This window comes from Acinonyx jubatus, chromosome B1 (genome assembly GCF_027475565.1).
Source record: "Acinonyx jubatus isolate Ajub_Pintada_27869175 chromosome B1, VMU_Ajub_asm_v1.0, whole genome shotgun sequence".
NCBI classification, from domain to species: domain Eukaryota; kingdom Metazoa; phylum Chordata; class Mammalia; order Carnivora; family Felidae; genus Acinonyx; species Acinonyx jubatus.
Window position 1 is genome coordinate 102,495,267 of NC_069382.1, and position 16,502 is coordinate 102,511,768.

The following is a 16,502-nucleotide window of genomic DNA, read 5'->3' on the forward strand; positions in this document are numbered from 1 at the left end:
CATATCCCAAACTGGACTCATCATCTTTCCTCTCAAATGAGCTCCTCATCCTGAATTCCCAATATAGACACACAGGGAATGACAACATCACTACCTACACTGCAGACCAAGCCAGGAATCATTATAGAATCCTCTTTTTTTCCTTTCCTGCTTAAAATCTAACCAAGCACTTAAATCACTTTTAGGTTGGGGAATGGAAGTCTACCTCAACCTCCATCCCTCTCACCTGAAGGAGGAAAGGAGATAATAACCTGAGTGTTGTCTCTCAAGACACAAATCTGGCCAGTTGGGTTTTGACTATAGTCATGGTGTGCTGATAGGTTATACAACCAGGCATTGTTTCATGTTTTGGTCTCTATTCCAAGCGCACAGCAACAGTTGTAAGGCAACTTCAGTCCTAGCTTCCTTGTTCTACTCTCTTTTTTTCATTTCATACGAAATGAAATCATTATATTAAATCATCATATTAAAGTTATGTTTGGGCTTGAGGTTGATGGGTTCTTAGGTCTCTACCCACATTCATTGTTTTGGAACCCAGAATTTTGCTCACAGTAGGTTGTTTCCTCTACCTGATGAGCTCTCTTACTTGGCAAGTTTCCACTGATTTTTCTACAGCCTCCACCTACAAATAGTTTCACCCCCTTGTAATCTTTTCTGGTGTCTCCAAGTGGAGTTAGTGCGTGTTCTTGGGTTACTTGCTCTTCTGGGTTTATATTGTGTTGTGTTTAGATGTGCAATATATCTATTATGTATTCAATTTCTTTGTTCTAACAAGACTCTAATGTTTTATTCCCTAGTAGATTAAGTCACTTTGTAATCCCAGTGCTTAAGATAGTGATGGTATATGGTAGTCAGGCTGCAAATATTGACTGGATAACATCATATAATGCGTGGCATGTAGCAGGAATGTAAGGAATATTAGTTTCTTTCACCACTCATAGCTTAACTGTCCATTCTCCATTCTTATCTCCTGATTCCATGATATGCAGTGATAGGTCAAGAAGTGACGTTGGTTAGGAGAACTTCAGCCCCTTTATTTCATATCATCGCTCTTGAAGCTGAAATAGTGTGCATGCCATGCAAACACGACCTCAGTACAACTCAAATAAGCACGTATATCTTCAGTCAAAAATGCGTCTTCATTATTACCTCTTTCTTAAAAGGCTTTTCTTCTTTTTTTTTATTGAAGTAATAGTTGACACACAATATTACATTAGTTCAGCACAGTTATTTGACAACTGTATACATTGTGATGTGTTCACCACAAGTGTACCACCACCTGTCACCATATAATACTATTATAACATGAAAAGCTTTGTTTCTTGATTCCAGAAAACCATATACTCCTGGTTGCCTCCTCTGTTCCTTCTTAGTTTCTTCATTCAACAGATATTTATTGAGCAACTGGCATGTATTAGGTACTATTCTAGGCACTGAGTAGTAAATAAAATTTTAAAAATTCCCATCTTCATGGAGTTTACATTCCAGTGGGAGAGATAGGCATAGGACAAGATAAACAAGTAAAATATACCATATGCTAGATGATAAGTACCAAGAAAAACAATAGAGAAGTCAGGCAGCATTGTTGGTGGGAGGGATTTTTTCAGAATGACCGAAAAAGTTCTCATTGAAAGGTGACATTCAAATAAAGATCCAAAGGAAAGGGAGAAGGAAGTCATATGCATATGTTTGGAGAAGAAAATTCCAGGCAGAAGGAGCCAGTAAAGGAGCAAGTAAAAGGTCCCAAAGTGTTAACATGCCTGGCATATTTGAGAAAAGTGAAGAGGCTAGGGTGAAAGGCAAAGAAAGGGAAAAAGAAGTCGGGAGATTGGTCAGCAGTAGAATGGTCTTCTATTTCCACATGTCTATCACTTAAGTGTCTTCCCAAAAGGTAGCTAGACCCTTTAAAAGTTAAAATCAAATTTAACTCCTTTGCTCAAAATGCTCTGATGGTTTTGTATCTTAGAGTAAAATCCAGTCCTAAGAATAGCCTAAAAATATCCTCCACATTCTTACCATCTGATAACTCTCCAACCACATCTTCTATTCTGTCTCTTGCTCTTACTGCTCTAGATCTCTATGCTTTTTTTTCTTTCTTTGCTTTGCTCAAACATTCCAGGTTGTTCATTCTGCCAAGAACACTTTCTTCCAGATATCTGTGTGGCTCTTGCCCAAACTGCTTCAGGTCTTTACTCAGTGCCACCTTCTTAGTAAAACATTCCTTGTCTACCCTGTTAAAAAAAAATATAACACTTCCCTCCAGAATTCTGCAACCTCCTTGATTGCAGATTAATTTTCTCCATAATACTAATCACTGTCTTCCATATTAATGTAAATGCCACGAAGGCACAAACTATTATGTTTTTTTCTTTGCTGGGCTTCTAGCACCAAGCATAGTATCTAACACATTTTGGCACTTAATCCACTTTAATAAATGGATAGATGAATGGATGAATGAATGCAGTAAACATACAATTTAAACAAAAAATCTGCTTGTTATGCAAATGTTGCTTCAGTCTCCTCTACTCTCTTCCCTCAAAATTCCCTCCTTAGTGAAATGCTGAAACAACCATAGAGGGTACAGTAGAAAGTGCATGTGGTTGGGGCTCACAAGTCATATTGAGGGCTTATTTAGGTCATACCTATGGTAGGCATTTACAAAATGAGTAAAATGTGGTTTTTGCTTTTAAGGATTTCATAGTCCAATTGAGGATAAAGTTGTATACAATGCAACTTGTATACAGAAGAAAAAAATTTAATGTAAATACTCACAACTTTCCCTTTGGATGGCAATACCCAAAGAATTTTTTGAGCATAAGGCAGCAGGGAGCAGGGGATTTGAAACTTGCTTGATTAAAAGAAAGAAGAGCAGTGCTTCAAGAAAATGTTTCTTCATCAGAAGGAAGGTCAAATTGGAAGTGAAGGAATTGGATAGTGACCGTAAGATAGATGGAGTGTGATCAAGCAGTAGTATGGGTTGAGGTTGTGGCAGTAAGGTGCATGGGAGGGGAATGAAAAGAAAGATTTTGGAATAGCTTTGGAATATCCTTTGGAGGAACCAAGTGGATAAAGAAAAGTTTTAGATATTTGTGGGTCAATCAAAGGAACTGTCCTTTCCTCTAGAATATTTCAGTTTTATGACCAATTTTTCTTTGTAAGAACACCCAGAGGACTTGGCTGCAAATGTACCTCTAAGAAGCTGAATCAATTCATCTAACATTGCTATTTGGTTTGGAAAATACCTTGTTTCAAAATGGTAATTTCAGTTTTGCCTAATCACTCTACAGGAACTCATTCTGACTACAAGTAGCAAAGAAGTTCAGAGGCTGTTCTTGGTTTTTATTAAACCATGCCATCAGTGTAGAGGAGAATATTTGTTAGAGGAACTATTGCATCTGTAAAAGTACAGTTGGAATCTATGAATCTCTACATGTATAGGAAACTCCTTTTTATCTCAGAAGCACTGCATTTGTACTTTCATTAGTTATTCTCTTGAATACTTTCCTCTTTTTTCCTCTTTTGTTACTTTCCTTCTTTTGAGGGGCTAAAATTTTATGTTAAGTCATTTTTACACCATAAAAATTGTAAAATTTCATTAATGTTAAATATCTTTCCCATCCCCCCCCATCTTTTTATGCAGGGGCTTATTAACTGATTGATGAACTGGGCCAAACAAGGGCTAGAAAGACTCTTTTCTACCTTCCCTGTTAACGGTTCTCCGACTGGGATTTCTATATCACATAAGTGGATGATTATTGGATCAATTGGTGGGTGAGGATATGTTATGAAAAAAATCTCCCCAATTCATTCTTATAATTTCCAAATTGAGCATTATTAAAGAGAATTGACTAGAACGCTGGGGCTCTGAGACTATTGGGGGAATAGTCAGAAGATTATAGGCAATTCTAAGTACAGGGTGAAGCATAGAGGGAAGCATTGTCATTATCGCCACCACTACCATTATCATTGTAAGAACTATCACTTCTATACTCTTTATGGTATATCAGAGACTGTTCTAGGTGTTTTGTATAAATTAACTCATTTAATCCTCACAACATCCTAGATAAGTGCTATTATTATCACCTCTTTTTTGCAGGTAAAGAAAGAAACATAGAAGACTAAATAACTTGCCCTAGCTCAGAACCTATGTTGCCAGGACTCAAACCCAGATTGTCTGGCTTCACTGTTTCTAATGGTAATGAGGCTCCAAACCATCACAATTAATATCTCCTCATTAAATTTAAAATCTTGAATATCTTTTACTCCTAGTGAGATGTTTGTTGCTTTATGTATACTTGGTGCTATAAAAAACTTGATGCTTTAGGAATAAAGCCATTGGGGGGGGGAGAGAGAGAGAGAGAGAGAGAGAGAGAGAGAGACAGAGAGAGAGACAGAGAGAGAGGGAGAGAGGGAGGGAGAGAGAGAGACCTGAATAGCCAATTTAGCTGATTCGGGGACAGATTCTGCTTCCTATGTGCAGAAAAGTTACAAAACCGTCATGAATTGGAAACCGTCATTTTGGAAACCTAGGAGCCAAACATAAATTCCATAGGTATTATCTTTCCACTCCTCGGAACAAAAATCCTTTACGTGCTCTATGCCAAACACCAGACACCTGGGTATACAAAGGTGAATAAAATACAATCTCTGTTCTTTTTTCAAATCAAGGTACAGATTACATTCTAGAAAGGAATAGAGATTAGTTATCTCATAATTACACTATGCTGGACTATAATAAGAGCCATCGTGAAGACAGTAGAGGCACCACTAAGTTTCAATCACAAAAAGGCCCTCCTCATAGAAGATGGGTTTCAAAAGCATGCTTTTTGCTTTGGGGTGATGCAGCCCTAACCACCTAATTTTCAGCCCCACTTCCCCCCTCCAGCCTTATTCATACTGCACAGTATCTGTGGGAACTCTGTCACTGTTGGAGTTTTTCCCACTAGTAGTTAGTCCACTCATCTAGAGGGGAGAAGGGAGCTCCAGGGGAATAGTTAAGGAAGCACAGCTAAGAATTCCTCCTAAGACTATAGAACACTCCCCTCTTTTCCAGCTGCTGTGCCGCCTCAGGGTTACAGGGCTGCCTTTAGGAGGCTCCTTTATGTGGATAACACCACTAAGTCTTTCCTTGCACATTTGAGCCATGAACAACATGGGTTTGAATTGCATGGCTCCACATATACGTGGATCTTTTTCTGATAAATACAGTACAGTACTATAAGTGCATTTTTTCTTATGGTTTTCTTAATAACATTTTCTTTAGTTCATCTTATTGTAAGACTACATTATATAACACTTATACGAAACATGTGTTAATCAACTATTTATGTTATCAGGAAGGCTTCTTGTCAACAATAACTTGTCAACAATTAACTAGTTAATTTTTTGAAGAGTAAAAACTATATGCAGATTCTTGACTATGGGAGACAGAGAGGGTTGATGCCCCTAAACCCACCTTGTTTGAGGGTCATTTGTACATTTCAATGGCCTATCCTGTAGTGAACTGCAGCAGCTGAAGTGTCTCTGTGTGAAGAAATTTAACTATTTCTGTTAGGCAACAGACTATGAGGAAATATTTCACTTCTTAATAATTTGTTCTTTACCAAGTTTTCTAATTACAGAAAAAAGATGATTTTTTTAGTAAATATGTATTTACTTAATGTATTTATGCATATGAGTGACTCTGTGTATTTAGAACACTTTTTCTTTCAATGGTCTATTTCCCCCAATTTTATTACTAATATAAAAGTTATGGAACACAACTTTAAAATGAATACCTATGAATATATTACCCAAGTTAAGAAATAGAATGCTTTGGAGTACCTGGGTGGGCTCAGTCAGTCTTGATTTTGACACAGGTCATGATCCCAAGTTTGTGGGATTGAGCCCCATGTTGGGCTCCATGTTGGGCATGGAGCCTGCTTGAAAATCTCTCTCTCTCTTTCTCTCTCTCTCTCTGACTCTCTCTCTGCTCCTCTGTTCATCTCCACGGCTCACACATGCACTGTCTCTGTCTCTCTCTAAATTAAAAAAAAAAAAAAATAGAATGCTATCAATGCTATTGATGCCCATATCTATCCCTTCTATCTTCTCCCTGCTTCCCTGCCCCTCCCCAAAAGCACTCATAGTAATAAATATTTTAAGTCATTTCCTAGGTCATCTTCATGCATTTGCCAGTGAGGATGTATGCATTGCTAAACTATGTAGTTTGCTTTGGGTTATTTTTGAACTTTATTAATAATTATCCATAGTCTTCTGCAGCTTTCTTTTTTCCCTGAAAAAAGTTGTTAAGATTCATTCATGTTATGGTATAGCTGCAGGTTACTGATTTTTCACTACTGTTTAGTATTCATTGTATGAATATACCACTTGTACAAACACTTGTACATGTCTCTTGGGAACACTTATGCAAGAGATTTTCTGGAGAATAAGCCAGGAGTTAAACTCATAGCTTGTAATGATTATGCAAATTTATCTTCTTACTAACAGCCCATAAGAGTTCTACTACATTTTGCATCCTCCACAGCACCTGGCGGGTTAGACTTTAACGTTGTCATCAAATAGGTGTAAAATGTGGTTTCATTTCTATTTCCCTGATTAGTAAAGTGATGTTGTGCTCATCCTAAGTTTATTGGATATTCATTCATATTTCTCTTTGAGCAATGTCTAGTCTTCTCTTTGTCTCTTTTTCTATTGAGTTCTTTTCCTTTTTCATCTTGATTTTTAGAAATTGTTAAATAGCCTGGCAACTAATCCTTCCTTAGCTACTTGTATAGCAATTACCTTTCTGCTTTGTTTCTTCAACTTTGTTTTGACATTTTTTTTTTATAGCTTTGGTTTAAACAAAACCAATGAATGCATCAATCTTTTACTTTATGGTTTATGCTTCTTCTGTCTTTTCTAAGCTGAAGTCATAAATCTATTTTCTTCTAAAATTTACAAACTTTTGCTTTTTCACATTTAAGACCTTATTCCATCTGAGACTAACTTTGTGTGGGGTATGAGGTAATGATCCAGTTTTATTTTATGCCCAAATGGATAACACTTGTCCTAGCTTCAATTGTAGAGTAGTGCATCTTTCCTAGCTGAACTAGAAATTCAACACTGTCACATATTACGTTTCTATATATGTTTAGGTCTGTTTCTATGACAACCATTATTTTTCATTAGTCTATTAACCTATTTCCATTTCAATATTGCAGTCTTTTAAATTTTATAACTTTATAATGAATCCGTATTTGGTAGGGCAAGTACCCTCTCCTTGTTCTTCTTTGAGAAGATTTTGGCTCATTGTGGGTCTTCCACGTACATTTTCCAATTATCTTGTTCATGTCGAGAACTATGAGAGCAGTGAGATTTTGCCATACTTGCAAGCCGACACATTATCTTACCACAGTTTCATACATAGTGGCAGAAGATACCAACTCCTGAGCCAGACATAAAGCACTTTACTTAAGGCACAGCAAGCAGCATGAGCTTCATGTTTGCATCAATTCTTCTTGTTTCCAGGTCCCACAGAGCAACATGGATGGGTTCAAATGGATGTACACATATGCACTGAGTTGCATTATAGGTGAGACGCCATGAGCTTAGGGAATTTGAATCTTTTAAAAACATGTTTATTTGCTCATTTTGAGAGAGAAAGGCAGAGAGAGAGAGAGAGAGAGAGAGATTGAAAGAGAGAGAGAGAGAATCCCAAGCAGGCTCCGCACTCAGGGGAGAGCCCAACTGGGTCTCAGTCTCATGACTGGGAGATCCTGACCTGAGCTGATATAAAGAGTTGGAAGCTTAACCATGGAGCCACCAAGGCACCCCTGAATCTTAAAAAAAAATTTTTTTAATGTTTATTTATTTTTGACAGAGAGAGAGACAGACAGACAGAGCATGGGGGGCGGGGGAGGAGCAGAGAGAGAGGGAGTTATAAAAACCAAAGCAGGCTCCAGGCTCCAAGCTGTCAGCACAGAGCCAGATGCAAGGCTTGAACTCACAGACCACGAGATCATGACCTGAGCCAAAGTCAGACACTTAACCGACTGAGCCACCCAGTATCCCCATAAATTGACAGTAAGTATGACTACTTTTTGGTCCAGAAGAAGACACCGTATATTCCAAGGCTTTTCACTCCACAAACATTCCTGATAAGTAAATCCAGAACAAAAGGTCGTCAGTGTCTCTTAGCTTTTAATTTTTAACACATTCTTTTATTTTTAAACTTCCTGCTGTATCTGCAGTATTTCCCCTTTTCATTCCTAATATTGTTGATTTTTTACTTTACCTCTTTTTCTTTGAATCAACTTTGCTAGAGGTTTGTTAATTTTATTAGTCTTTTCAAAGACCAGCATTTTGTTTCCCTTCTATTACATACTTGTTTCTATTTCTGTGCATTTCCATATTATTTTCCTCTTCCAACTTTCTTTGGGTTTATTTATTATTTAATTCCAGTATTTAAACATTTCTATTATACACTCTTCTCTTTAACTCTTGAGTTCCCAGAATTGTATTTAAAATGTTGCAAACAGAGAGAATTACTTTTAGTCCTTATTTTATTTTTAATTTCTGGGTTCTTATGATAAGCTATCAGCTACAACAAACAATTGCAAATTTCAAAGCGCTTATTGCAGTACAAGTTTATTTCTTGTTCATTGAAAGTCCGTCCTGAATATTTCCACATATGACACAGAGAGTAAGCTTCTTCCCTTTTTTAAATTGCCCACATTCTCAACGTGCAGCTCTATATGTTTTGGATACAGAAGAAGCAAGAGTGTAGAAGATTGCACAGAATATTCTGTGCTCAGGCCTGAAAACACATGCATCACTTCTGCTTACATTCCAGAGAACAGAACTAAGTCTTCTAAATATAAAAAGGTTTATAAAACTGTTTATAACTCTATGCCCAGGACTGATAGGAAAATCAGAATCCCCACCACAATTTCTAATGTAATTACATTATGGTCAGAAAATGTGTTCTGTTTGATACCAATTCTTTCCACTTATTGGGTGCAGACCTCTTTATATATCATTGAAATCCACCTTGTTAATTTTATTGTTCAAATTATTTGCATCCTTATTGGTTTTTATTATTTTTTATTACCTCCATTTTATCTTTTATTGCAATACATTTGGCATACAACAGCATGTAGCTTTAAGGTGTACATGTTGAGTTTTTACATTTATGTGTTACAATATGATTGCCCAACTGTAGTGATAGCATCTTCATCATGTCATGTAATTATCATTTCTTTTTTGTGTGGAAATAAGACCTAGTCTGTTAGCAAGTTTGGCAATTATAATATAGTATTGTTGTCTATATTCAGTACACAGATCTCTAGGACTTATTTATCTACTGACTGAAACTTTGTTGGTTTTCTTATCTACTCTAAGTATTAATAACTAAAAGATATGTGCTAGATATTTCCCACAATCTTGATGGGTCTGTCAATTTCTCTTTATAGTTCTTATTTATATTTTATTTATTTTGAGGCTATGATATTAAGTGACAAATTTATAAATGTGATATTCATTTGATTATATCCTGTTATTTTTATTTTTATAGTTTTCTTATCTATTGGTAGTATTTTTTTCCTTTAAAGAATATTTTGTCTGATATTAATTATGTCTATATTACTTTCTTTTGGTTAAATTTACCTGGTTGTCCTGAAACTCTGACTAGATATATTTTGGGCTTCCAATGTTTTCCTTGTGTCCTCAATTCTTTTAAAAGTATTTCCCATCTTCGTATTTCTATTGCTTTATTCTGTGTAATTTCTTATTTTGCCTAAGAATCTTCCATTTTATTAATTCTTTCCACTATTGTATCTACCAGCTGTTCAATCCCTGTAGTGAACATTTGTTTTTAATTATTGTACTTTTATTTCTAGATCTATTTTCCCAAATCCACCTAATATTTTGCTTATTAGTCAGGTTTTACCTCTCCCTCCTCCCTTTAAAACTTATTTAAACATATAAATTTATTTTCTAATATATTCTCTGTTTTTATATTTCCAGGATCCGAGTTCCTATTGTTTATAACTTCTGTGACATTGCTTGTAGTGGTTTTTTTTCTCATCTGTTCTGTGATTTTTCTTTTATTGTAAACTTTTCTTCATGATAAAACACAATCCTTTGGACTTTGCTAAGTCATTCCTCCAGTAAAGATCTGTGTTTCTTTCTGGCACATGTATGAGGACATTATAGCCCTGGATGTAGTTTAAATGGGTTCAGAAGTGAAAATTTTTAGCTTACCATTTTCCATATCCTGTAAACTGTAAATTTTAATCCTAAATCCATGGCTGCAACTTCCAGTGGCTACAAGTTCTCAGTAGAGATTTTGTCCATATTTAAATCTTTTAGACAGTTTTCTTTGCTGCTTCACAGTGAAAGTTGTTTATTCAATTATTTTTTTCTCTTGATTTTTTTTTGAGAGAGAGAGCATGAGCATATGCACATGCATGCAAATGGGTTAGGAGCAGAGAAAAAGAGGGAGAAATGGAGAGGGAGAGGGAGTGGGAGAGACAGAGAGAGAGAGAGAGAGAGGGAGAATTCCAAGCAAGCTCCTCACTGTGCACTCACAGTGCAGAGCCCGATGCAGGGCTAGGACTCACGAACCCAACTGTGAGATCATGACCCCGGATGCTGAACCAACTGAGTCACCCAGGTGCCCCTATTTAATTATTTCTAGTGAACTATTTTCCTGTGTACATGGCTTTTCCTGAGCATGGATGTTATGCTGGAGGATATCTAATGGAGCTCTCTGCTCTGGGAAAATGCAAAATTCTAGGCATCCTGGATATATAGGTTCTCCCAGGGTGCCCAACTACTTCTCACTTACTTCCCTAGACTCATACTCCTGATTAATTCCTGGCAACCTCTGTCATTTATTTATAAAGTGCTTTCAGTATTTTACCTAGCATTTTTTCAATGAATTAAGAAAATTCTAAATGAATGTCTTTGTTATTTTTTTAAGAAACATTTAAATAGAGCTGAAAATAGTACAGATATTTGTGGGAGAGATCATTTTCCCAATCTATTGCCAATGCTGGATGCCTCTGTGAATTGGCAGATCCCTTCATATGACTCCACCAGTGATCAGAATTGATGAATTCTTCTTTTTTTAAGTAGGCTCCACACCCAGCATGGAGCCCAATGTGGGGCTCAGACTCACGACCCTGAGATCAAGACTTGAGCTGAGATCAAGACTCGAATGCTTAACTGACTGAGGCACCCAGACGTCCCCAGAATTGGAGAATTCCGAATGGCACATAGATTGGAACTGCTGTTCATACGAGGCATGTGAGTACCCAGTGCTCACTTTCCCACTAACTTTGTTAACCTCTCTGGTGTAAAGCCACCCTTTGGGGCTTAATTTTTCTCATCTCTAAGTTGCATTGTTTTATCCAGGATGTCTTCTCAAACAGTATGGGCTACAGAGATTCTAGGAGATACTGAGCTCTTGGACACCCACCTACTGGCAGCAGGAGCTCCTTGCCAGTCCCCTTTAGTCTCTACCAGTCACATCTCTTTATCCCAGTCTGCCCCTCAAATACCATTTTCTGTGTGCACCCTGCTATGGAAAAGGTTAAGAAGTATGGTCTAGAAAATCTTCTAACAGTGTCTCTGTCTCTAAAATTCTTGATTCTAAAGCTAATTTTTAGAAGTGATTAACTATTAATGCACTTTTCTTTTCTGGGCACTTGCTCAGTGAATGAGCGTATTGTATCCAAGAGAGAAGGGAGGGTGGGTTTTACATAGAGTTACTTTGAACTGAAATCTTCAAAAGGAGTTGCATATCTTTTCGAATGAAGAAAATCCCAAGAATTTGGGGCTAAGTGACTTGTTCAGAGCCAGTAGTGCCATTCTAGGATAATAGTTCTGGTGATTTGAACAAGCAAAGGCCCTTGATGGATCCTTGGACACAAATCATATTTTTGTATAAGTAGTTTCATTGTGCTTCTTCACCTCCTCACTTGTTTTCCCATGAGGACAGTATTATAGAGACAGCTTACATGACTTCATATCCTTTCTTTTCTTTTCTTTTCTTTTCTTTTCTTTTCTTTTCTTTATATTAAGTAGTTTATGCCTTTGTTGTACTTTGTTTTTTCAATCACTCCGTTTCCCTGGTGTTTTGAACAGCTTGAAGTAACAGAGGCTGATTTAACTTCCCAAAGACTCATATGTATAAAACCTATGAAAAATAAGGATTGGTTTTATTAATACCTCAAAGCATGGGTCCCAACATGCTCTACTTCTGGTTGCTTCCAGCATGATTCTGAGTCATGCTGTAAGAAGAATGTTTAGCACTCAGCAACCCAGAGTTCAGTCTGGCCCAGAACTGAACTGCATTCAGTCTGGCATTGTTTACACTGAGATGTAACATGTTTTTAAAACAACAGATTCCTGTCTCCACTCCAAACCTAGCAAATCTGAACCTCCATGAGTGAGGGTCAGAGAATTCAGTTTTACAAAACTTTAGTTTTAGCTTTTGGCACTACTTCTCTGGAAACAGCTGAAAGAATAAATCACTTGGCTGAAAAATGGAGGAAAGTTTGAAAAGGACTTTGTATAAGATATATTTGTCCTTGAAGGATGTATCAAATATTTGCCTGATGAGGAAGACTGGGGCAAAATATTTTGGTCAGAAGGAATGGTATAGTCAAGAGTGAGACTCCATGACGTATCTTTGAGAACTGTGAATTGTCTAGTGCGACTAGAACAATGACCAATACAAGAGGTAAAAATAACAGGAGATGAGCCAAGAAAGTAAAGTATATTAGGACTAAACTGTGAAAAGTCTTGAATGATAAACAATTGAATTTTATTTTAGAGGCAATGAAAGTCATTGAAAGATTCATAAACATGAAAATAATGTAGCAAGATTTTAATTTTCTAATATAATCATGGCAGCAATATGGAGGATAAATTCAAGGGAAAAGAAGTTGGAGACCAATTACAGATTATTAGAGTAGCTCAGAAAAGTGATTATAAGGCAGTAGCCAAGGACATGGAGAAATGGGGCATAGATTTGGGATTATTCATTTACTCAGTAAATATTTGTTGACTATTTTATATGTGGTAGACCTTACGCTAGCTGCTAAAAAAAGAAAACAAACTATGTTCTGGGACAAATAAAAAATATGTAGTGTATGTGTGTGTGCACGTGTGCACGTTTATGTGTATGAATAGAAGAGCTATCTTTAAAGTAATGATATTTTCTTTGTGGAAGAAATATGAATATTTTTCCTTTTTTATTAGACATTATTGAATTTTCCAAGGTGCCTTCAATGAGACTATCACATTTTTAAATTTTATAATTTAAAAATGTATATATTGTTTTGCCTCCCAGAATAGTAGTGAGAAGATAGACGTGTAAGCAAACAACTATATAGCTATAAGGTGATTGTTATAATACAGAGATGTTGAAAAATTATTGAAAGCATGTGAGCACTAGCATCTAAGCATGCCTTCAAGAGGCAGAACCTTCATGAAGGAGGCAGCATTTCAAGTGAAGCTTGCAGGATTTGTGGGAGTCCCAGAGAAGAGATACTCCAGACAAGGGGAATGACATTGGAAGATTAATCTAAGTGAATAGGCAGGTGTTAGATTCTGAAGAGTCTTGTATTTTTTGTAAAAGTGTTCAGAATTTATCTCACACTCCATTATGAAAACACAAGCAGGAAAAAGACAAGCAAATGTGCATGCCATGAATGCCATTATGGCAACAGTACAAAAGTTAGGTTGAGTTAATGTGGACTGTGGGGTAAAATTAGAGGCAGGCAGGAAGATCAGTAAAGGAACACTTGTGATAGTTTAGGTGATATTTGACAGGCAGTAGTGATTGGATTGGTTGGGTAGTGTGTGTGTGTGTGTGTGTGCACACGTGTGCATGTGTGACACATGTGTTTGGTGGGTAGAGGGTCAAAGGAGCAGAAAGAATTTATGAGGTCTATCAAATTACCTTTTTTCTCTCAAATGAGGGGATAAGGGTATTATTAACCGTAATAGGATATATATGATTAAGAAACTGGTGGAAAATTAGAGTGAGGTTAGGTACATGTGGGATATCCAAATGGAAAATTTTAGCAGACAAATGTATATATGAATTTAGATAAGAGATAAAGAAGTAAAAAGTCAATAAGATTTGATGATTGCCCTATATGAAGTTGGAGGGGATGGTTGTGAGATACTCAAATACAAGATAAAGAATGTGGACAAGATTTAAAAGGAATGAAATACTGATTTTGAACTTGGACATGTTATAAATTATTGAGTGATTATTAAAATGTGAACTCTCATGATGCTCCAGACTGCCTGGGTTCAAATCCCAGCTCCAGCACTTGCTGAATGTATCCCCATGAATGAATTATTTACCCTCCATGTGGCTCAGGTTCCTCATCTGTATAATAGAATTAATATTAGTCTTAACTCATAGAGTTATTGCAAGAATTTAATGAGAGTTTGTAGAAGGCACTAGAAGTAGTATCTGGAGAATAAGTGTTAGTTGTTATTTGGAAAATGAAAGGATTTGGGTCTTAAGTGGTGAAAAATGCAGCTATGGAAACTCTTCTTGAATGAAGAAAACATTCTTTGTTGGGTAGTTGCCATAGAGAAGGATAATCTTTCTATCTGTATTTTGGTCCATGTATCAAAATGATGCAAAACAAATAGAGTTTTCAATAGAAATAATAATTGATATTCAGTTTGCAGTTCAGAAATAGAAGATGATAAGACAAAGAGCAAATTTGTAGTTGTTCCTCAAGACAGGACTCTGTTGTGTCCATCATGACCATGAGGCTCTCTAGCTCTTTTCCAGGCATGGTAGATTATTTTGGATCTCCGGGCAGGGTAGTTTGAAGACACACTTCTCATTTAATGTCCTTGATCACTGCTCCCTTTTTCTTATGATTAAGTATTGCAGATGCAGAAGATAGCCACCAAAGGGAAGTGGAAGCCTGGAATATGATGCTGTTTAGTCATATCCTCTCAATTGGTATGAATCCTATTGATTATATCTTTTTGTTTCTTAAGAAAAACTGCAATGAACAGGTTGCACACCTTTGTTTGTATGTTATTTGATTCATGTTTGTCTCCCTCACTAGACTGTAAATCCACAAAGGCAAGGGTTTTTGTTTTGTTTATATCTATTTATTTTGAGAGAGAGATGGAGAGCGAGCAGGGGAGGAGTAGAGACAGAGACAGAGAATCCCAAGCAGGCTCTACACTGCCAGTGCGGAGCCTGATGCAGGGTGCGAACTCACAAACTAATGAGATCATTATTACCTGAGCTGAAATCAGGAGCCAGCTGCTTAACCGAGGTGCCCCATGAAGGCCATGGTTTTATCTTTTTCTCCCTCAACAATGCATCCCATAGTGACTGGAACACAGATGTTCAATATTTTGTTGACTATATATAAAAAAAAAAACCTGCAAAAAAATGAGCAGTCAGGCTTTCAAGGTTTTATTAATCTTGTCTTCTTAGATGTGAGAGATAAATGGATTTTAAGAAAGGTAGGTGGGGGGTGCCTGGGTGGCTCAGTTGGTTGAGCGTCTGACTTCAGCTCAGGTCATGATCTCACGGCTTGATCTCAGTCTCATGATCTCACAGGTTTGAGGCCCATGTCTGGCTCTGTGCTAACAGCTCAGAGCCTGGAGCCTACTTCGGATTCTGTGTCCCCCTGTCTCTCTGCCCCTCCCCTGCTCACGCTTATGCCTCTCTCTCCCTCTCAAAAAAATAAACGTTAAAAAAATTAAAAAAAAAAGAGAGAAAGGTGGATACATTTTTAAGTTTTTTTCCCTGAAAGAATAAATGAGTCATATGATCTGATTTTTTTTTTTAATTTTTAAAAATGTTTTAATTTATTTTTGAGACAGACAGAAACAGAGCATGAGCAGGGGAGGGGCAGAGAGAGAGGGAGACACACAATCCGAAGCAGGCTCCAGGTTCCGAGCTGTCAGCACAGAGCCCAACTCGGGACTTGAACTCAAGGACTGCGAGATCATGACCTGAGCTGAAGTTGGGCATCCAACCGACTGAGCCACCCAGGCGCCCTTGGTCTGATTATTTAAATACCTACCTTTTGTAATGATACAGTTGCCAGCTTTTCAGACTCTTATTCTTAGAAGAACTAATATTTTTGGGTTTATATTGCATAAGAGTCATTGTTCTAAGTAATTTGCATATTTTAATTAATTTAATGTGTACAACAGCTCTGAGGGTAAGGTAGGTACTATTACGTATCATTTTATAGATTAAAAAATTGAGAAATAGATTAAGCAATTTGAACTAGTAAGCAGCAGTTTGACTCAAAAGTTTATGAGCTTAATCCTGATGGTCTAGTGTATATTAGTTACTTTAAAAGAATTGATGAAAAATCATGATAAAAGTATTTTTTAAGGGTTATAGATATAGTTTTAAGAAGTTTGAGGGGCACCTGGGTCGCTTACTAGGTTAAGTGTCTGACTCTTCATTTTGACTCAGGTCATGATCTCATGGTAGTGAGATCGAGCCC